This window comes from Oncorhynchus keta, unplaced genomic scaffold (assembly GCF_023373465.1).
Source record: "Oncorhynchus keta strain PuntledgeMale-10-30-2019 unplaced genomic scaffold, Oket_V2 Un_contig_14950_pilon_pilon, whole genome shotgun sequence".
In the NCBI taxonomy this organism is placed as follows: Eukaryota; Metazoa; Chordata; class Actinopteri; order Salmoniformes; family Salmonidae; genus Oncorhynchus; species Oncorhynchus keta.
The window spans coordinates 505,220-527,379 of record NW_026279044.1 but is presented as its reverse complement, the minus strand read 5'-3'; the positions used below and the strand labels follow the sequence as shown (position 1 = coordinate 527,379).

The 22,160-nt window shown below is 42.9% G+C and overlaps 1 long non-coding RNA gene across 1 annotated transcript; it reads left to right on the top strand.

The window, feature by feature from the left end:
- The first annotated feature begins 19,943 nt into the window (after positions 1-19,943).
- On the top strand, positions 19,944-21,722 carry LOC118360459 (uncharacterized). The gene is made up of 4 exons (XR_004820869.2): positions 19,944-20,168; positions 20,338-20,428; positions 20,545-20,641; positions 20,778-21,722. It is a non-coding gene; the product is annotated as an uncharacterized LOC118360459 (long non-coding RNA).
- The last annotated feature ends 438 nt before the right edge of the window (positions 21,723-22,160 follow it).

Below are 22,160 nucleotides of genomic sequence, written 5' to 3'. Positions count from 1 at the left end.
CTGCGTAGAATGTCAGAGATGGCGGGCCGGAGCAACGGTGCCCAAAATGGCATATTTACCCCTGCTTGCTTGCGCCTCCTTAAACCACCCTTCTGGTCAACAGGAGTAGATTGCTTTGGCCCCTTGATGATCAAGCTAGGTCGTCGTGTGGAAAAGCGCTGAGGCATTCTATTCAAGTGTTTGACAACTAGATGTGTCCACCTGGACCTACTGGAGAGTTTGGATACTGAAGCCTTCCTCATGGCCCTACGGTGGTTTATCTCCCGACGGGGGAAACCCTACGAGATCCTGGCTGACAGAGGTATGAACTTCAAGGCAGGAGAAGCCAGGTTGGAGGAAGCCTTCCAAGCAATGGAACCCAGCCTCCAGGATCAGATGATGGACCAACAAATCTCATTCAAATTTAACCCTCCAGGAGCTCCTCATTTTGGAGGAACATGGGAGCGAGAGATCAAATCTGTAAAGATGGCCTTATGAGTCGTACTAGGGGACCCAACTGTCACTGAAACTTGGACTGTCTTGAGGACAGTCCTGATAGAGGTGGAAGGGATACTGAACTCCAATTCCTTGGGATATGTCTCTGCAGACATCGCTGACTCCGATCCGGTTACACCGAATATGCTCTTGATGGTACGCCGAGATGCATCACTTCCTCAAGCCATGTATGCTGATACCAACTTCGTTGGCAGGCACCGGTGGCGACACAGCCAAATCTTAGCTGACCATTTTTGGGCCCGATTCAAGGAGCCACGATTGAACGACACGAGGAGTTACTACAATATCTTATGGAGGGACTCTAAACCCTGGCAAAATGCAATGACCAGGCATTCGAGACTTTGCTGGAGAAATTCCGCGGATTCCATCACTGGGCAGCGGGTCACATCCGTAATCTCCCAGCCTACCCCATTGTCCTGAGAACCCTGCTTTCCTCCTCCGTCCAGAGCGCTACGCTGGAGATTCCGGAACCTGCTGGGATTTTCTCAACCAGTGCTCTCTCATTTTCGAGCTGCAGCCTTCTTCTTTCCCCTCGGACTGCTCGAGGATAGCGTACATCATAAAGCTGATGTCCCAGAGGGCACTCACCTGGGCTACGGCGGTGAGGGAGCAACGGACCGCCATCTGCCTCAGTCTAGAGGTGTTTGTGGCGGAAGTTTGGAAGGTGTTTGATTTTCCATTGTCCGGGAGAGAGGCTGCTCGTAAGCTGCTCCAGCTACGTCATGACTACCGTAGTGTGGCAGACTATGCGATGGATTTTCGCACGTTGGTGGCTGAGAGTGCCTGGAACCCGGAAGCATTGTTCAACACGTTCTTTCACGGATTATCATTGCTGGTCAAAGATGAGTTTGCAGCCCGGGAGCTACCCATGGACCTTGACTCCCTCATAGCCTTGACCATCCGGATTGATGGGCGTCATTGAGAACGTAAGAGGGAGAGGGAATCTGTGCCCTGTTGCCCTCATTCGACGATTCCCAACTTTCCTCCGAAGAATCCCGGAGACCCCCGAAGTCTACATATCCGAGTGAACCTGACGTCACCCGAGTTCTCTCGGGAATCACCGAGGGCTGCTGACTCGCCTCCTTCGGAGTCCAGGCACCTGGGAAGGGCTAGATTGACTCCGGCTGAGCAGTTACGCCAGCTCCACACGCAGAGCTGTCTATATTGTGGAGCTACGGGATATTTCATAGTTAACTGCCAATTAAAAAACCAGGCTCATCAAGAAGGGGTGAGTACTCTGGTGGGCCTTATGGAGAAGTTTTCCTCTCTAATTACTCACACCCCTCTCCATTCCCATGGATGTTAGACCACTGGACGGGTGCTATATAGGCCGGGTCGCTCACAATATCACTCCCATCAAACTACAAGTGTTAGGGAACCTCAGCGAGTCAATCCAATACATGCTGATTAAGTCTCCTCAAGTTTCCGTGGCATTGGGATTCTCTTGGTTCCAGCGACACAATCGCATTGTCCCACTAGCGTTCCCCTTATAATCATCGGGCCTTTCTGACGTGACCTTGGGACTTTCCAAGGGTGGACAAATATTGTTGAATTTCTTCTCTATAGTAGTATTGAGAGAACTTTAAATTGAAAACTTTTTTCATTAGTGTATCATGAATATACATGCAAAATGGTTGTGCTAGCTTGCCATTAAACATTTAAAAAAGTATCTGTGGTTCTTTGATATCAATTAATGCATTATCTAAATGTGTTTAGTGTCATGGCACATACCTCTGCAGCTCTTTCCTTTTTTATCCCTCTTTCCTTCTTTTTTTTTCATTTTCACTGTCAGTGGGTGACGAGCTGTCTGAGCTTGAAAAATATGAGCTGCTGTCGTACTCACACGTCTTGTCAATGTTGTGCCCTGAAACATAAAGTGAACGTTAGTCATACGTTACAGAACAAACCTTTTCCAGTTACACATGAAGATAAAGATAGCTGAACCTGACTGTGCGGTTCATGCAGCACCCCGATGACCCACCACAACCTGTTAAACAAGTAATTTTTCCCCAAATGATTTGTGTTCAGATAATTACACAGTTGAGCTATCATAGCATTGAATTGAATCCCTCCATTTCCCACTCACTGGCACTCACACACGCTATGTTTTGGTATTGATACGATTTAATTGATTCATATACTTCACAATCCGATTCCTCAACGATTCTGTTAATTGTTCCAAATTATATATATATATATATAATTTGGAACAGTGGGAGAACTTGCACAATTGGTGGCTGACTAAATACTTTTTTGCCCCACTGCATGTACAGTTGAAGGCTGCCTTCAACTGTAAATACAGTGGGGCAAAACATTATTTAGTCAGCCACCAATTGTGCAAGTTCTCCCACTTAAAAGATGAGAGAGGCCTGTAATTTTCATCATAGGTGCACTTTGTGGGATTTTTTATCAATTTATTTGCAAATTATGGTGGAAAATAAGCATTTGGTCAATAACAAAAGTTTAAAGTTTAAAGAAAAATAAGTATTTGCAAATAAATTCATAAAAAATCCTACAATGTGATTTTCTGGATTTTTTTCTCATTTTGTCTGTCATAGTTGAAGTGATGAAATTTACAGGCCTCTCGTCTTTTTAAGTGGGAGAACTTGCACAATTGGTGGCTGACTAAATACTTTTTTGCCCCACTGTGTATACGTGTATATATATATATTAAGACTCTTTAAGGCTCTGGAAATATAAATGTCTCTAGCTTAAACAATGAGCATGTGACGATTTAAAAGCATATCTCTCAGATAATTCCATTCATTAGTAGTTGGGGTATTTAGAGTAGTTGGGGAAGTTAGGGTATTTAGGATAGTGAAAGAAAGAAAACAAGTGGTATCAAAGTGGGAGTTAAACAGCCCTTAAAGTACTCTTTTTTTAATTTGACATTACAATAAATAGACTCAGCAGACTTAACAATGGCCAGTTTGAAATGTTGAGGAAATTGAATAGGAGTCTATGGGAGAATAGGGGTATTAAAATGTAAAAGTAGTATTAAGAAGAAAAGTCATAGCTGGAAATAGAATGTAACCCTGGACAGAATACAGTTCAAGTGGTGATAATAGTTTTAAATGTTTTTACAGTAGATAGGAAGAACAGAAAGTGGGCAGAAGAGGAATAATAACTTTCAGCAAGCACACTAATAAGTACTGTATGCAGAATAACATAAGTGTTATGTTATTATAATACCTCCCTGAGATTACCTAATTTCCTTTCTGCATGAATTCTGCCAAGCCAATCAGGCAGTAGACTACACTGGCAGCACATTTCTGCCGAAATTGAATCATGAATGCATTTGTGAACCTGGGCCCGCCCCTTTTCTGATGTGAAATGACACATTTATGAATAGCAGTGTTCAAGTCGCATACACAGAGTCGTATTTGCCTAATTTGGCGTGAACAAACCCAAGACACTTAGGAAACAAGGTCAGAGGAACTTGTAGCTATCATCATTATCATCATCTTACTTACTATCACTCGTATTGGATTTGAAAGTTCTCTGTCCCTTAGTTTAAAACAAAACTTTAAAGATGCCATTAAACAATGCAAATAAACTTACCAACAGAAGAGGCAGGACTTGGTCTAAGGGATAGAGTCTGACCCCCTTTACTGTACTCAGAGAAATAAAGAGAACATTCAGGCTAATGTCAGCCAATAGATGATTGGTTACAGTCATTATCGGTGACTGGCTGTGAAATAAGCCACCTTCTCTTCTTTAATGACAAATTGTGTTGGCTTGACAGCAATTATCTTGGCAAAAACCTACAGATATGGAAACAGACTACAGACATTATCTTACCATTCAACTGGAAAACAGTTTTGCGGAGGAAGTGCCAATCTTCTTCCAAAGCCTCCATCTTGATCTTCATCTTTTCAGTTGTATGGTCAGAGGGACTTGATTCAGACACAAAAATATTCAAACAAAGAGCATTCGTCATAATGTTATAAGATATTATACAGAACAACTTTTTCAAGATTTTATTAAACAATGCAAACACAATGACCAACAGATGAGGCAGGACTTTGTTGTCCTAGAGAGGGAGTCTGACCCCCATGTCCAAAATCCAAAATTAAATACAGAATCGGCTTCATATTTCGCAAAACAAAGACTCCTTCGCTTATGCTGCTAAATATACCTGACTATAAAACTGACTATCCAATAAAACGGACTATCCTGTAGTCTATCACAGTGCCATATGTTTTGTCACCAAAGCCCCATATGGCTGGCCCTCACTTTATATTGGTCTCCAAACCCACTGACTCCAGGTCATCTATAAGTCTTTGCTAGCTAAAGCTCCGTCTTATCTCAGCTCACTGGTCACCATAGCAACACCCACCCGTAGCACACACTCCAGCAGGTATATTTCACTGGTCATCCACAAAGCCAACTTCTCCTTTGGCCACCTTTCCTTCCAGTTCTCTGCTGCCAATGACTGGAACAAATTGCAGAAAATCACTGAAGAAGGAGACATATCTCCCTCACTAACTTTAAGCATCAGCTGTCAGAGCAGCTTACCGATGATTGCACCTGTAAACAGCCCATCTGTAAATAGCCCATCTGTAAATAGCCCATCCAACTACCTCATCCCCATATTGTTATATATCTTTTGCTCCTTTGCACCCCAGTATCTCCACTAGCACATCATCTTCTGCACATCTATCACTCCGCTGTTAATGCTAATGTCACACCCTGATCTATTTTACCTGTCCTGGTTATTGCCTCCACCCCCTTCAGGTGTCTCTTGTTTTCCCCAGTGTATTTATCCCTGTGTTTCCTGTCTCTCTGTGCCAGTTCGTCTTGTATGTCCAAGTCAAGCAGTGTTTTTCCCATTCTCCTGCATTTTGCATTCTCCTTTTTCTAGTCCTCCCAGTTTTGACCCTTGCCTGTTTCTGGACTTTGTACCCGCCTGCCTGACTATTCTGCCTGCTTTGACCATGAGCCTGTCTGCCACTCTGTACCTCCTGGACTGGTTTTGACCGTTTTGCATGTCCATGACCATTCTCTTGCCTACCCCTTTGGATTAATAAACATTTTAAGACTCCAACCATCTGCCTCCTGTGTCTGCATCTGGGTCTCTTTGCACACACTGCATATTACTGTTTCTATTGTGTTATTGACTGTACGTTTGTTTATACCATGTGAAACTCCGTGTTTGTGTCTCACTACCTTGCTTTATCTTGTAAATGAGAACTTGTTCTCAACTGGCCTACCTGGTTAAGTAAAAAAATGAAATAAAAATGTCCTAAAGGGAGAAACAAAGAGAACATTCAGGCTAATGTCAGCCAACAGATGATTGGTTACAGCAGGGATTGGCCTGCCCTTTTTAGAATATATAGCCTGGTTGATGCACAGATCTGTGATACACACAAACAGGTCGGATAACCATTCTTTCCTCAGCAATATTCAAAACACAAACAATCAAGATGGATTTAGGGCCTACCTACTGTAATAGCACGTTTAAAACATGGTTGAGCCGTTGGTCTGTATGGGTCGATCTGTGTTTACTGATCCGTAGTCAGTAATGTCCAACCTCAACAGCACTACTTGTGTGCTGAATAGGTATTTTCCATGAATGACCCTGCATGCTTATTACCTGTGTTGTAGGTTAAGTATGAATGCGTCTGACACGGGTTAAACTCGCTTCAAATATACAGGTTAAAACCTTGTTTCTTGATGTGAAATGGGTATAACTATTTGCACAGGGCAAGGCTCCCACCACCCTATCTAATCAATTCATTAGTGCCGCACTTCTGAACTGAGCAAATTTGTTAAAACTTTTTAAAATATTATTTACATTTGTATTCAGACCCTTTGCTATGAGTTTCAAAACATTTCTGCAGCTTTGAAGGTCCCCAATAACACAGTGGCCTCCATCTTTCTTCCGCCCAGCCAAACTGAGCATTCAGGGGATCAGAGTTTACCAATTGGTCTCTGAGATTTCTGCCCCGCGAGAATACGACCAAGGGAGGGTCCGAAAACACATTACCAAGACTATCATCGGATTTTAGGATGTGCCAATGTTTGTGAACAATTCCCTTAATTTGTTCAGAGCACTTTGAATAGCGGGGAGTTAGAAAGCAGGAATGCGTTTTCAAGTTTCTACTCCGCTAGCCAGCACCTCGTCTTAATAGGTGTGCATTTCTTTTTCTTCCAGATCTTTATGGTAGAGTGGCCAGATGGAAGCAACTCCTCAGTACAAGCACATGACAGCCCACTTGACTTTGCCAAAAGGCACCTAAAGACTCTCAGACCATGAGAAACAAGATTCTCTCCTCTGATATTCAATCAATCCCTATCCCAGTCTACTGTTACCACTTGCTTTAAGAGGGCCACCATTGTTCCTGTTCCTGTTCCCAAGAAAGATAAGGTAACTGAGCTAAACGACTGTCGCCCCGTAGCACTGACTTCCGTCATCATGAAAAGCTTTGAGAGACTAGTCAAGGATCCTATCACCTCCACCCTACCTGACACCCTAGACCCACTCCAATTTGCTTACCACCCCAATAGATCCACAGACGACGCAATCGCAATCGCAGTCACACTGCACACTGCCCTAACCCATCTGGACAAGAGGAAAATATATATGTATGTATGTATATATGTAAGAATGCTGTTCAGTGATTACAGCTTAGCATTTAACACCATAGCACCCTCCAAACCCTGGGTCTAAATCCCGCCCTATGCATCTGGGTCCTGGACTTTCTGACGCACCACCCCCAAGTGAATCCTCCTCCCCCTCCCCCCCCTCCTCCCTCTCTGCAGATGACTTCGTCAACCATTTTGAAAAGAAGGTCGACGACATCCGATCCTCGTTTGCTAAGTCAAACGACACCGCTGGTTCTGCTCACACTGCCCTACCCTGTGCTCTGACCTCTTTCTCCCCTCTCTCTCCAGATGAAATCTCGCGTCTTGTGACGGCAGGCCGCCCAACAACCTGCCCGCTTGACCCTATCCCCTCCTCTCTTCTCCAGACCATTTCCGGAGACCTTCTCCCTTACCTCACCTCGCTCATCAACTCATCCCTGACCGCTGGCTACGTCCCTTCCGTCTTCAAGAGAGCGAGAGTTGCACCCCTTCTGAAAAAACCTACACTCGATCCCTCCGATGTCAACAACTACAGACCAGTATCCCTTCTTTCTTTTCTCTCCAAAACTCTTGAACGTGCCGTCCTTGGCCAGCTCTCCCGCTATCTCTCTCAGAATGACCTTCTTGATCCAAATCAGTCAGGTTTCAAGACTAGTCATTCAACTGAGACTGCTCTTCTCTGTATCACGGAGGCGCTCCGCACTGCTAAAGCTAACTCTCTCTCCTCTGCTCTCATCCTTCTAGACCTATCGGCTGCCTTCGATACTGTGAACCATCAGATCCTCCTCTCCACCCTCTCCGAGTTGGGCATCTCCGGTGCGGCCCACGCTTGGATTGCGTCCTACCTGACAGGTCGCTCCTACCAGGTGGCGTGGCGAGAATCTGTCTCCTCACCACGCGCTCTCACCACTGGTGTCCCCAGGGCTCTGTTCTAGGCCCTCTCCTATTCTCGCTATACACCAAGTCACTTGGCTCTGTCATAACCTCACATGGTCTCTCCTATCATTGCTATGCAGACGACACACAATTAATCTTCTCCTTTCCCCCTTCTGATGACCAGGTGGCGAATCGCATCTCTGCATGTCTGGCAGACATATCAGTGTGGATGACGGATCACCACCTCAAGCTGAACCTCGGCAAGACGGAGCTGCTCTTCCTCCCGGGAAGGACTGCCCGTTCCATGATCTCGCCATCACGGTTGACAACTCCATTGTGTCCTCCTCCCAGAGCGCTAAGAACCTTGGCGTGATCCTGGACAACACCCTGTCGTTCTCAACTAACATCAAGGCGGTGGCCCGTTCCTGTAGGTTCATGCTCTACAACATCCGCAGAGTACGACCCTGCCTCACACAGGAAGCGGCGCAGGTCCTAATCCAGGCACTTGTCATCTCCCGTCTGGATTACTGCAACTCGCTGTTGGCTGGGCTCCCTGCCTGTGCCATTAAACCCTACAACTCATCCAGAACGCCGCAGCCCGTCTGGTGTTCAACCTTCCTAAGTTCTCTCACGTCACCCCGCTCCTCCGCTCTCTCCACTGGCTTCCAGTTGAAGCTCGCATCCGCTACAAGACCATGGTGCTTGCCTACGGAGCTGTGAGGGGAACGGCACCTCAGTACCTCCAGGCTCTGATCAGGCCCTACACCCAAACAAGGGCACTGCGTTCATCCACCTCTGGCCTGCTCGCCTCCCTACCACTGAGGAAGTACAGTTCCCGCTCAGCCCAGTCAAAACTGTTCGCTGCTCTGGCCCCCCAATGGTGGAACAAACTCCCTCACGACGCCAGGACAGCGGAGTCAATCACCACCTTCCGGAGACACCTGAAACCCCACCTCTTTAAGGAATACCTAGGATAGGATAAAGTAATCCATCTCACCCCCCCCCCCCTTAAAAGATTTAGATGCACTATTGTAAAGTGGCTGTTCCACTGGATGTCATAAGGTGAATGCACCAATTTGTAAGTCGCTCTGGATAAGAGCGTCTGCTAAATGACTTAAATGTAAATGTAAATGTAAATGGTGAGGGTAGGAAACATCTCCATCCCGCTGATCCTCAAAACTGGGGCCCCACAAGGGTGCGTTCTCAACCCTCTCCTGTACTCCCTGTTCACCCATGACAGCGTGGCCATGAACGCCTCCAATTCAATCATCAAGTTTGTAGATGACACTACAGTGGTAGGCTTGATTACCAACAACGACGAGACAGCCTACAGGGAGGTGGTGAGGGCCCTCGGAGTGTGGTGTCAGGAAAACAACCTCACACTCAAGATTAAAAAAACAAAGGAGATAATCGTGGAATTCAGGAAACAGCAGAGGGAGCACCCCCTATCCACATTGACAAGACAGTAGAGGAGAAGGTGGAAAGTTTTAGGAGGCTGAAGAAATTTCACTTGTCACCGAAAACACTCACAATTTTTTAAAGATGCACAATTGAGAGCATCCTGTCGAGCTGTATCACCGCCTGGTACGGCAACTGCACCGCCCTCAAATTCAAGGCTCTCCAAAGGGTTGTGCGGTCTGCACAATGCATCACCGGGGGCAAACTACCAGCCCTCCATGACACTTACAGCACCCGATGTCACAGGAAGGCCAAAAAGATCATCAAGGACAACAACCATCCGAGCCACTGCCTGTTCACCCCGCTATCATCAAGAAGGCGAGGTCAGTACAGGTGCATCAAAGCTGGGACCGAGAGATTGAGAAACAGCTTCTAACCCAAGGCCATCAGACTGCTAAACAGCTATCACTAACTCAGAGAGGCTGCTGCCCACATTGATACCCAATCACTGGACACTTTAATAAATGGATCACTAGTCACTTTAAACAATGCCACTCTAAATAATTTCACTTTAATAATGTCTACATATCTTACATTACTCATATCACATGTACAGTTGAGTTTACACACTTCGGTTGGAGTTATTTGTAACGGCTTTCTTTAGGTGAAGTAGAGGCGGACCAAAACGCAGCGTGGTTATATTGATTCATGTTTAATAAAAACAGATAAACACGAACACTACAAAACAATAAACGTGGAAAACCAAAAACAGCCCTGTCTGGTGCAAAACACAGAGACAGGAACAATCACCCACAAACACACAGTGAAACCCAGGCTACCTAAATATGGTTCCCAATCAGAGACAATGACTAACACCTGCCTCTGATTGAGAACAATATCAGGCCAGACATAGAAATAGACAAACAAGACATCCAACATAGAATGCCCACTCAGATCACACCCTGACCAACCAAAACATAGAAACATACAAAGCAAACTATGGTCAGGGTGTGACATTATTAAAACTTGTTTTTCAACCACTCCACACATTTTTTGTAAACAAACTATAGTATTGACAAGTTGGTTAGGATATCTACTTTGTGCATGACACAAGTCATTTTTCCAACAATTGTTTACAGACAGATTACATCCTCTGGTCTGATGAAACAAAAACAGAACTGTTCGGCCATAATGACCATCGTTATGTTTGGAGGAAAAAGGGGGAGGCTTGCAAGCCGAAGAACACCATCCCAACCGTGAACCACGGGGGTGGCAGCATCATGTTGTGGGGGTGCTTTGCTGCAGGAGGGACTTGTGCATTTCACAAAATAGATGGCATCATGAGGTAGGAATATTATGTGGATATATTGAAGCAACATCTCAAGACATTAGTCAGGAAGTTCAAACTTGGTCACAAATGTGTCTTCCAAATGGACAATGATCTCAAACATACTTCCAAAGTTGTGACAAAAATTGCTTAAGGACAACAAAGTCCAGGTATTGGAGTGGACATCACAAAGCCCTGACCTCAATCCTATAGATAATTTGTGGGCAGAACTGAAAAAGCGTGTGCGAGCAAGGAGGCCTACAAATCTGACTCAGTTACACCAGCTCTGTCAGGAGGAATGGGCCAAAATTCACCCAACTTATTGTGGGTTGATTGTGGAAGGCTCCCCAAAACATTTGACCCAAGTTAAACAATTTAAATGCAATGCTACCAAATACTATTTGAGTGTATGTAGACTTCTGACCCGCTGGGAATGTGATGAAAAAAATTAATGCTGAAATAAATCATTCTCTACTATTATTCTGACATTTCACGTGATTAAAATAAAGTGGTGATCCTAACTGACCTAAAACAGGGAATCTTACTAGGATTAAATGTCAGGAATTATGAAAAACGGAGTTTAAATTTTCAACTGTATGTAGTTAAATAGCGAATGGGGGATGCTTTCCAGTGGTTTATTTTTATGTCAGCCAGGTAGGCTATATTCCTGTTGTAAATAGAAGCAATGTGCTTAATATTAGGAAAGTTGATAAATAAATATAGTAGGCCTAGCACATAGAAAGCTGATGGGATCATCTTCTTTTTAATTGAGGGCATCTGTTTTCTCACTCAATTGCATAGCTATAGAAAAATGTTGCACAACATGAGTTCATGGGTTGTTATGAAGTGTTTGATTAGATTTTTGATTCCATTTGTATTAAATTCAGAGTGATTAGAGGGACAATAGAGTGCTGAGGACCAGGCAGTTAGCAAGTTTGGTAGGTTACTAATGACCATCAGCATCAGAGCTTGGAGAAGCCCAACTACCGTGACTAAACGGTCACATGGAATTTGACTGTCATGACTCGTTACCGCCGGTGTTGCGGTAATATGGTCACCGTAACAGCCTTAATCCACACACACCCAAAAGGTTGTGAAGAGGGCATGACAGCGCCTCTTGTCCCTCAGGAGGCTAGAAGAATTGACATGGACCCTCAGATTCTCAAAAGGTTATACAGTTGCACCATTGAGAGCATCTTGACCGGATGCATCACCGCTTGGTATGGCAACTGAAAGGTATCTGACCAGAAGGCGCTACAGAGTGTTGTTAGTACAGCCCAGAACATCACTGGGGCATTCTGACACCACACACACACACACACGCACATACACACATGCACGCACGCACGCACGCACGCACGCACGCACGCACGCACGCACACACACACACACACACACACACACACACACACACACACACACACACACTGCTGCTACAGCTCAGGCCATTATCTATCCTGTTGCCTAGTCACTTTACCCCTACCTATATGTACATACCTCAATTACCTCGTACCCCTGCACATCGACTCAGTACTGGTACTCCCTTTATATAGCCATGCTATTTTTTTCTTTCTTATTGTTATTTGTTATTCACTGTGTACTTATTCCTCGTGTCACTATTTCAATATATTTTTTCAATCTTTATATTTAATTCTGCATTGTTAGAAAAGGAACCGTAAGTAAGCACTTCACGTTAGTCTACACCTGCGTTTCACGACGCATGTGACAAATAAAATTGGATTTGAAATGACTTCTGCATGTTGATATGACGGTTTCTGTGAATATGCTGCAAAATATGTTCGCATGGCCAGAGCCTGCACATGTAATGCAAAAATAATGTCTTTTAAAAGCGAATCATAACACCGGTCCATGACGAGGGAACAGCCAACAGTGTTTAGGTGAAGGCAGACACATCTGTGGTCTAAACAAGAGGTGACAGAGATAAGTACGCGCTGGCTGTGAAATATGATTAGAGCTAAGCCCTTGATTTCAAGGAGCATGGCACAAACAATGCATTTCCCCAACCCACACAGGTCACCGCTTTTCGAGTGGAAAGGAATGAAAGGTTAGATAGAACTAGAAAGTGGGTGTTGTGGAGAAATGAGAGGAATGTGACATTGCCGAAGGAAGTGGTGTATCTTAACAATCAGACAATAAAGCACCTTTTAAATAGAAACAATTATGTCCAGTGAAAACCATCAGTCCAGTGTTTTGTTTTTATTTTCAAATACATCTCGCTCTTGGACACTGAGGCCTTGCATGATTTATTGAGTTATGTGCTCCTATAATACCAGTCTGGATTTGGCCATGAAATGTACTGTACTGTCAAATTGAAATACAGCAGTTCCAAATTCAAATAATTATCTTCTACGGTGCACTCATTTCGCAGTTGTCTCTGAAGGACAGATCACTCTATATTTGAATAAACTCTTCCCAAAGGCTACAGTAATTATGTATAATCACAATGGAGGTAATGGACTACAGTACTATGTAGTTGAAGATGATTTGACAAAAGATTCCTCATCTCATGATTTCGAAATCTTTGAGAGAAAAGAGAAGAAACTTGCTAGTAAGAGCAATGTGCGAGTTTCTTATTTTTCTCTCATGTTATTAAACTGTTTACCATGCACCTGCAACAACGATTGCTCAGATGTGCGAGTGCCTTTTACATTTTAAATATCAAATTATTGGAATGGAGCAATCTTCCACATCATCTGTGAAAAGCGAGAGTGAGTGCAGTTTTCATTCATATTCTCTATTCTGTATATGCTAACCATACTCTGTCTTTAGTTCTTTCACTGATCATCTACGTACAGCATTTCTAATTTCATATCCTTATGTAATGATATTTATGTGTGCTTGTGTGTGTGTATCGTTCTCTGTGATCCATCCATCCTCTGATGCAGCTTCTAAAGTACTGTTCCCCAGGGTTGCGGTCCCCTGAGTGGCCCCACACAGAGAACAGAAGGGGCCTGGCGAAGCCCCATCTCCACACTCACTGACCCACACATACCCATCTGGTCATCAGTGCACCGGGAAACAGAGAGGACACACATGAAGGCACTGTGCAAACATGGCACAGGAGGGTGGACCTTTACACAGTACAATACTGTAGGTGAAAATGGGCAATATTTTTTTGTTGAGTAACTAATGCTGAGATAAACTAATGCCAGATTAAACTCAATACAGTAAAATTGCTAGAGGAAAATGTGCAGGATTTTGTTTTGAGACGCACAGGACAACCTTACTAAAATATGTCAATGTTAGGGGGATAAATGTGGTTTAATTTATCTAAAAAGTAAATAGACAGTAAACACGTTGCAATAGTGATGATTTGTTGGACATAATTTCTAAAGGTTAAAGATGGTTTAACAGGTCTCATTTTTATTGGTGTTCTCCTCCCCCTGTTGTTCTCTCAAGCAAATATCCCCAATAACTTTCACATGACAGTTTGCACTTTTGCTTCAAACTCGTGCCGTGGCCTCCAATAAGTTATTGTATCATTCGGAATGCGGCTCATACTTTATAAATCAGGGGGAGAAGTCAGTGCAACCAAGACTACACGCATGTCTCTTCCCATTGCTTATCGTTTCCAAGCCCCCTTCCAATAATATTCCACAGACAATTCAAACCTTTCATATGAATGGGAGCTTTTACTGTTCATATATGAGTGACAAAAAATGATTCTCTCCGGTCTCTGGAATGGATCCAATTTAGGAGATAATAAGGGAAAATGCAATTAGCCTAAACTTTCTAAATCAGTAACAGAATTACAGAGGGATTCTCACAGTTGTTGCAATTTATCACATTTGTCTAATTATTACTGTCACCCAGGAGATTACTTTACACTTGTTATTGTGTGCTGAATTAAATGAGGATCATGTCATTACTTGTAGGCTATTATTAACAAATAGTTCATTTCAGGCACACATGTGAATGGTAAAATAACAGTGACATCCTAACAAAATGTCATCATTGAACACCAAGGCCCACTAGGTAACACAGCCCTGTTACTTTTCAATTAAATAAAATCTACAAAACAGTCAGCAACCACATTGTTTTGAATGAAATTGACAGTCAAACTTATAAGGATCTGATCCTGCCTGTAGCTCAGGACCTGATGCAAGGATATGCATATCCTTGATACCATTTGAAAGGAAACACTTTGAAGTTTGTGTAAATGTGAAATTAATGTAGGAGAATATAACACATTAGATCTGGTAAAAGATCATACAAAGAAACATATGTTTTTGTACCATCATCTTCGAAATGCAAGAGAAAGGCCATAACATATAATTCCAGCCCAGGCGCAATTTAGATTTTGGCCACTAGATGACAGCAGTGTATGTGCAATGTTTAAACTGTTCCAATAAACCATTGCATATCCCTTCAAAATGTTGTATCAAGACTGTCCAAATGTGCCTAATTGGTTTATTAATACATTTTCAAGTTCATAATTGAGCACTCTCCTTAAACAATAGCATGGTATTATTTCACTGTAATAGCTACTGTAAATTGGACAGTGCAGTTAAATTAACAAGAATTTAAGCTTTCTGGCCATATCAGGTACATGTACCACGGGGGGGACCGATACCGTAGAGGGTAATTATTATCTACATTAGAAATACATGTCCCAGTTCCTACTGCTGTCCATTTTAGTGTGACTTTATGGCATGTCTGGTTCTGATGTTATTTCTGAAGTATTGTATTTTATGACTGACTGTCATATACAAACAGACAGTATTGTATTTTACGAGGAAAATTGACTGAGAACACATTCTCATTTACAACAATGACCTGGGGAATAGGTACCGGGGATGAATGAGCCAATTGTAAGCTGGGGATGATTAGGTGGCCATGATGGCATGAAGGCCAGATTTGGAAATTAGCCAGGACACCGGGGTTAACACCGCTACTCTTACGATTTAAACATTTCATATTGTTTAAAACATTTCACGATTTAAGAACAAATTCATATTTACAATGACGGCCTGCCCCGGCCAAACCTGGACGACGCTGGGCCAATTGTGCGCCGCACAATGGGACTCCCAATCACAGCTGATAATACTGTTTACCAGGGTGCAGGGCTACTGACGTTAAGGCTACGTTAAGGCTGTCTCTGGCTCCCTCCCAGTTAGGGGGAGTGATGAGCTCTACAACAGAGTCTCACAACTCAATCGATGGTTGAAAACTGTTTTCTCACTCTCATTGCAACTCACTGCCTTCCTGAAGGACCAACAGGTATATGAAACGCTTCAGTCCAGTTTTAGACCCCATCATAGCACTGAGACTGCACTTGTGAAGGTGGTAAATAACCTTTAATGGCGTCAGACCGAGGCTCTGCATCTGTCCTCGTGCTCCTAGACCTTAGTGCTGCTTTTGATACCATCGATCACCACATTCTTTTGGAGAGATCGGAAACCCAAATTGGTCTACATGGACAAGTTCTGGACTGGTTTAGATCTTATCTGTCAGAAAGATATCAGTTTGTCTCTGTGGATGGTTTGTCCTCTGACAAATCAACTGTAAATTTCGGTGTTACTCAAGGTTCCGTTTTAGGACCACTATTGTTTTCACTATATATTTTACCTATTGGTGATGTCATTCAGAAACATAATGTTAACTTTCACTGCTATGCGGAAGACACACAACTGTACATTTAGATGAAACATGGTGAAGCCCGAAAATTGCCCTCGCTGGAAGCCTGTGTTTCAGACATAAGGAAGAGGATGGCTGAAAACGTTCTACTTTTAAACTCAGAAAAAAAAGAGATGCTTGTTCTAGGTCCCGAGAAACAAAGAGATCTTCTGTTGAATCTGACAATTCATCTTGATGGTTGTACAGTCGTCTAAAATAAAACTGTGAAGGACCTCAGCGTTACTCTGGACCCTGATCTCTCTTTTGACAAACATATCAAGACTGTTTCAAGGACAGCTTTTTTCCATCTACGTAACATTGCAAAAATCAGAAACTTTCTGTCCAAAAATGATGCAGAAAAATGTATCCATGCTTTTGTCACGGTGAACGGAAAGGCTCTGGAGCAACGAACCACCCTTTCTGTCTCTGCCTGGCCCGTTTCCCTCTCTCCACTGGGATTCTCTGCCTCTAACCCTATTACAGGGGCTTAGTCACTGGCTTACTGGTGCTCTTCCATGCCGTCCCTAGGAGGGGTGTGTCACTTGAGTGGGTTGAGTCACTGACGTGATCTTCCTGTCTGGGTTGGCGCCCCCCTTGGGTTGTGCCGTGGCGGAGATCTTTGTGGCCTATACTTGTCTCAGGATGGTAAGTTGGTCTTTGACGATATCCCTCTAGTGGTGTGGGGGCTGTGCTTTGGAAAAGTGGGTGGGGTTATATCCTGCATCTTTGGCCCTGTCCGGGCGTATCGTCGGATGGGGCCACAGTGTCTCCCGACCCCTCCTGTCTCAGCCTCCAGTATTTATGCTGCAGTAGTTTATGTGTCCTATGTGAATTTAAGTATGCTTTCTCTTATTCTCTCTCTCCTTCTTTCTTTCTTTCTTTCTTTCTTTCTTTCTTTCCTTCTCTCTCTCTCTCTCTCTCTCTCGGAGGACCTGGCCTGATGACTCCTTGCTGTCCCCAGTCCACCTGGCCGTGCTGCTGCTCCAGTTTCAACTGTTCTGCCTGTGGCTATGGAACCATGACCTGGACATGCTACCTGTTCCAGACCTGCTGTTTTCAACTCTCTAGAGACAGCAGGAGCAGTAGAGATACTCTCAATGATCGGCTATGAAAAGCCAACTGACATTTCCTTCTGAGGTGCTGACCTGTTGCACCCTCGACACCCACTGTGATTATTATTATTTAACCCTGCTGGTCATCTATGAACATCTTGGCCATGTTCTGTTATAATCTCCACCCGGCACAGCCAGATAGGACTGGCCACCCCTCATAGCCTGGTTCCTCTCTAGGTTTCTTCCTGGGTTCCGGCCTTTCCAGGGAGTTTTTCCTAGCCACTGTGCTTCTACAACAGCATTGCTTGTTTTTTGGGGTTGGGTTTCTGTACAGCACTTTGATATATCAACCTGAAGTTAGAAGGAATTTATAAATACATTTGATTTGATACAGCCTGGATAAGTGTCATGGAATCTTTAGTGACCACAGAGAGTCAGGACACCCGTTTAACATACCATCTGAAAGACGGCACCCTACAGTACACAGGGCAACATCCCCAATCAGTGCCCTGGGGCATTGGGTTATTTTTTTTAGACCAGAGAAAATGGTGCCTCCTACTGGCCTCACTGCAAGCCAGCAGTGGGATGGACGGTGGTATGCTGCTGGTCAATCCTCTCCACTCTCTTTCAAAGGTGTGTTACTGCCATCTTTTGGTTTGTGAGTTACAGTAATAATATATAGGAGTGAGCAAGGTATTTATGTAATAACTGACTTTTCCACTAGATGGCACTATGTTCACTATTGATTATCATTCAAACCTATATGGTATATGATTAAATCACTATAGATAATATACAACTTGTTTCTGGTTATGTTCTGAGTCTCCACCCTTCTCTGGAAGTGTGCACATGGGTTTAAAACCATATGAATGGTGTAAGCATTGGCAGTTTCCATCCACCATTGTAAAATCCATGCAAAAAAGTGTTTAAATGCACACTTTGGGAGAAGGGTGGATAATTGATATGCAGCTACTAATGGTCTCCAGAAAAGTGTCTTGTGAATTTAAATATCTGCTACAATTCTTTTTGAATGGGACGAAAGTTGGTCAATTATCAAATGTAATTTATTCTTTATTTTATTAATTATCTTCTTCTTTTTCTTCTTCTTCTTTCCATACTCTCTGTATTTTTGTTTTCCCTTGACATAACCTGAAGGTTATCAGTTCTCCAGATTAATGGGCTAATAAATTATGTGCCATAAAAATGCCTCATAAGCAGAAAACCTCAAGGGGGATATTCAATACTGTGCAATGTTCAGAACTTTACAGCAGAAGTCTAATGACCATAACTGACAAGACTATTCATTATGTGGAAGACAAAAGACTGTGCACTTAATACAAAACACCTTATGCAATATCTTAAAGCAATAAAAACATGAAAGCCAATGCACCCCAGTTAAAACACTGCACTATACCCCAATCCAGACACCTTTTGTTTACCCAGTAAGTAAGAATCCCTGCATCAGCATGGCAGAATGAAAAATACTTCAACTGGTTCACAGAGGAGTCAGTGCACCACATCACCAAGTAGTGCACTGCTTTTATTGGTAAGGAACTGATACATCCATCTCTCACATCAGGAGGGCAAAGGTCAACAACAACCCATGGAGCTAGACCAAGTGCTCTATTAAGTTTGTATCGTTAAAGTGTTACAGATTGCGTTATAGAAATGTAAAGGTAATTTCTGATTGAGCCAACAAATACAGTGTTTACCGTGAATGCAGTCTCCGCTGACGCGGGAACATTGCCTTTAAATTTCAATCATGCTGTAACGCTGAACTTTTGCGATACTGATTAAATAGAGCCCCAAATTATTACACCCTATTCATAAGGAGTGCACTAAATGGAGAATAGGGTGTCGTTGAGACAAAGGCCGCCATGCAGGTACTGCATTACCAGCAATGTTAATTATGAGATCAGCTATAATTGTCTTTTTAGAATAATGTGTGTGTGAGAGAGAGAGCATTATTACAGTGGCATAATTACCCAGCCTCTTGCAGGGAGAGGTTGCCCTGGTTGCACCATGTGGCTCCAGAGAATCAGCAGAACACTTGAAAAGATAGATTTGATTTGCATCAGCTAATCCCACCCTGAAAAAAACCCTCTTATGGTGAAATGGTAAAGCGAAGAAACAACCTACTTACAGCAGTCTATGTGGGCTAAACTATGGATAATTTTTTATTGCTTTGGCACAAAATGCATTCAATGATTACATCTTTCAAATTGCATGAATTATTTTCTCACTCAGACACAACCACCACCAAAACTCTATGAACCTACAGGCCAATTTGCACATGTTTACAAACTCTTCTCAAAACTGTTCAACTTAAGTTCAAAACCTAACATAACACAACATTTAAAAAGACAGCAATTACCTACATTTCTATAATACCATATTGAAATATATTTCAAATCTGAAAGATTAAATACTATCAAAACAATTAGGCCAACCACAGCTGATTCCAATTGTAGCTGAACACCTACCCAGGAGTTAGTCTTTCAATTTCATTACCATTACCATACAAAAGAGGACATTTTAGGAATATTGCTGTACTGTAATGTAAACATGGACCCAGCCAGATATAGAGAAGTGGCTGGGAGAGGCTGGGAGAGGGAGAGGAGTACATATTTGCGGTGGAAGAAGACTGAGAGGCAGATCGAGAGCAGTAGTCTCAGATGAGATTAGGGCTACTATAATTGATCAGGTAATAAATCATGGTCTATCATTGAGAGGGGCTGGTCTGAGAGTGCAGCCAAATCAGCAACGCTCAACAGACATTTCTGTTAAAACAACAGGTAAGATATACATTCTGCAAAGGAATCTGACTGAACAGTACAGACATAAATTGAGCAAAGCCTCCAAACCTACTAATTGTAATTGATTTTCACTGCTGTGCAGGAACTGCAATATTACTTATTTTTATTTAACTAGGCAAGTCAGTTAAGAACAAATTCTTATTTTCAGTGACGGCCTTGTTCAGGGGCAGAACAACAGCTTTGTACCTTCTGGTTACAAGTCCAACACTCTAACCACTAGGCTACCCTGCCGCCCTGAGGTAGGGTCGCAATCGTTGATATGGTCATCAGAAACAATGTCAGAATGCTAACAGAGATTCGGGACAGACAACGTTACATTTGGAAATATTCACCATGTAAGCATAACTATTTCTAGAGTCAACAACAACATCAACATCAAGTCAGGATGAAGCAGTGTCCCCTTTGAGAGGAACTCTGAACAAGTCAAGCAACTCAGAAACCAACATGTCCAGGTAAGATGGCTATTAAAAACAGAACTGGTTTTGAACAAAATCAAACAGGGCAGAGGCACACAATGGCATGTTTTTAGGTATAATGTAAACTACCGTAAGAACCTAACTCTTATGTTGCCTTCTGGATTTATTTTAGAGAGTAAAGGACATTGAAGCCAGGCAAACACCCCACATATTCATCTTTCTGGATGAGGCTGGTTTCAACTCGGCCAAAACATGGCGGCGAGGAAGGAATGTGATTGGAAAAAGGCCACAGTGGAAGTCCCGGGCCAGAGGGGTGCCAACATCACAATGTGTGCAGCAATATCCTCTGATGGATTGCTGTTACCCAAACCTCTAATTTGGGCCATACAACACAGAGCGTCTCATTCCATTCCTGGATGACCTCTATGGAAGGGTTGTGCCAGGTGAGGAAAGGGTTGCAATGAGACGAAATCGGCCAACGTTTGTAATTGTATGGGACAATATGGGATTTCACCATTCCCGTGCAGTCACAGAACCTGTGGCCAAATGCAGAAGACAGGGTTGACTAGCATTGCTACTGTATCTGTATCGGTAGATGGTGTGTATATACAAATTCTTGTATTTTGGAATCACTCAATGCCAAAAAAATGATACATATTGAAGCATATTGCATCATGTCTGATTCATTCCTGTAACATATACTGCAGTGAATTCTAAACAATAAAGGTGTCATTCTTGTTTTGTAAAGACATTTTACAAAATAAAACATTGTGTATTGCTACCTGTTAGCGTTTTTTAGGTCATTGTTTTATGAGTGACAAAGTGTGCGTGTTGGGTGACAACCTTTGCTAGTGTTTTAGTGCATTTTGGATGTGAAATGAACTGCTGTGAAAGCTGAAAGTTGGTTAGAAGTGTGTGAAGAGTTTTGAAAAAGTGACCTAAGTATTGAGAAATGGGTTCTAGTGACTGTAAAAAAATATAGTAGTTTCATCTGTGGTTGAATGAGTTTGTGTTTTGTTGTTCAAACTCATTGCTCAAAGGCTTGTAAGTTCATTAAAGTATCATACAGTATGTTCTGTGTGTTATAACGGTTCCTTTCCCAAGTGGTATGTAGCTGAGAAATCACAATTTAGTCTGAAAAAGTGTATTTTGGCTCAACTCATGTAGTGTAACCCAACACACAAACATTGTTAGTGGATCTTCAGGTTTAGGGCGGTTGTACATTCACTTAGGGAAAAATCTGAATGAACTGGTGACAGTAATGCTTCAGTACAGCGACAGATTGAAATGGTGAGTTTTGTGCACCCAACTGTAAAAAGGGATCAAATCAGGAACCGCCCAACCTGTCAAGAGCCAGTGCATCAGAGGCATTGACCACTGAAAAGTCAGCTCTGCATTGGTTCTAAAACTCATCCATCTTTCATCAGATACATTAACCTTCATTCCCAGTACATTATTAATGGATGCATTTTGGATGAAGTGGGGGTGGCGAGGCATGAAAAATATTTTTGGGACACAATTTCCCAACACACCACTGCACTTTATTACAGCACAG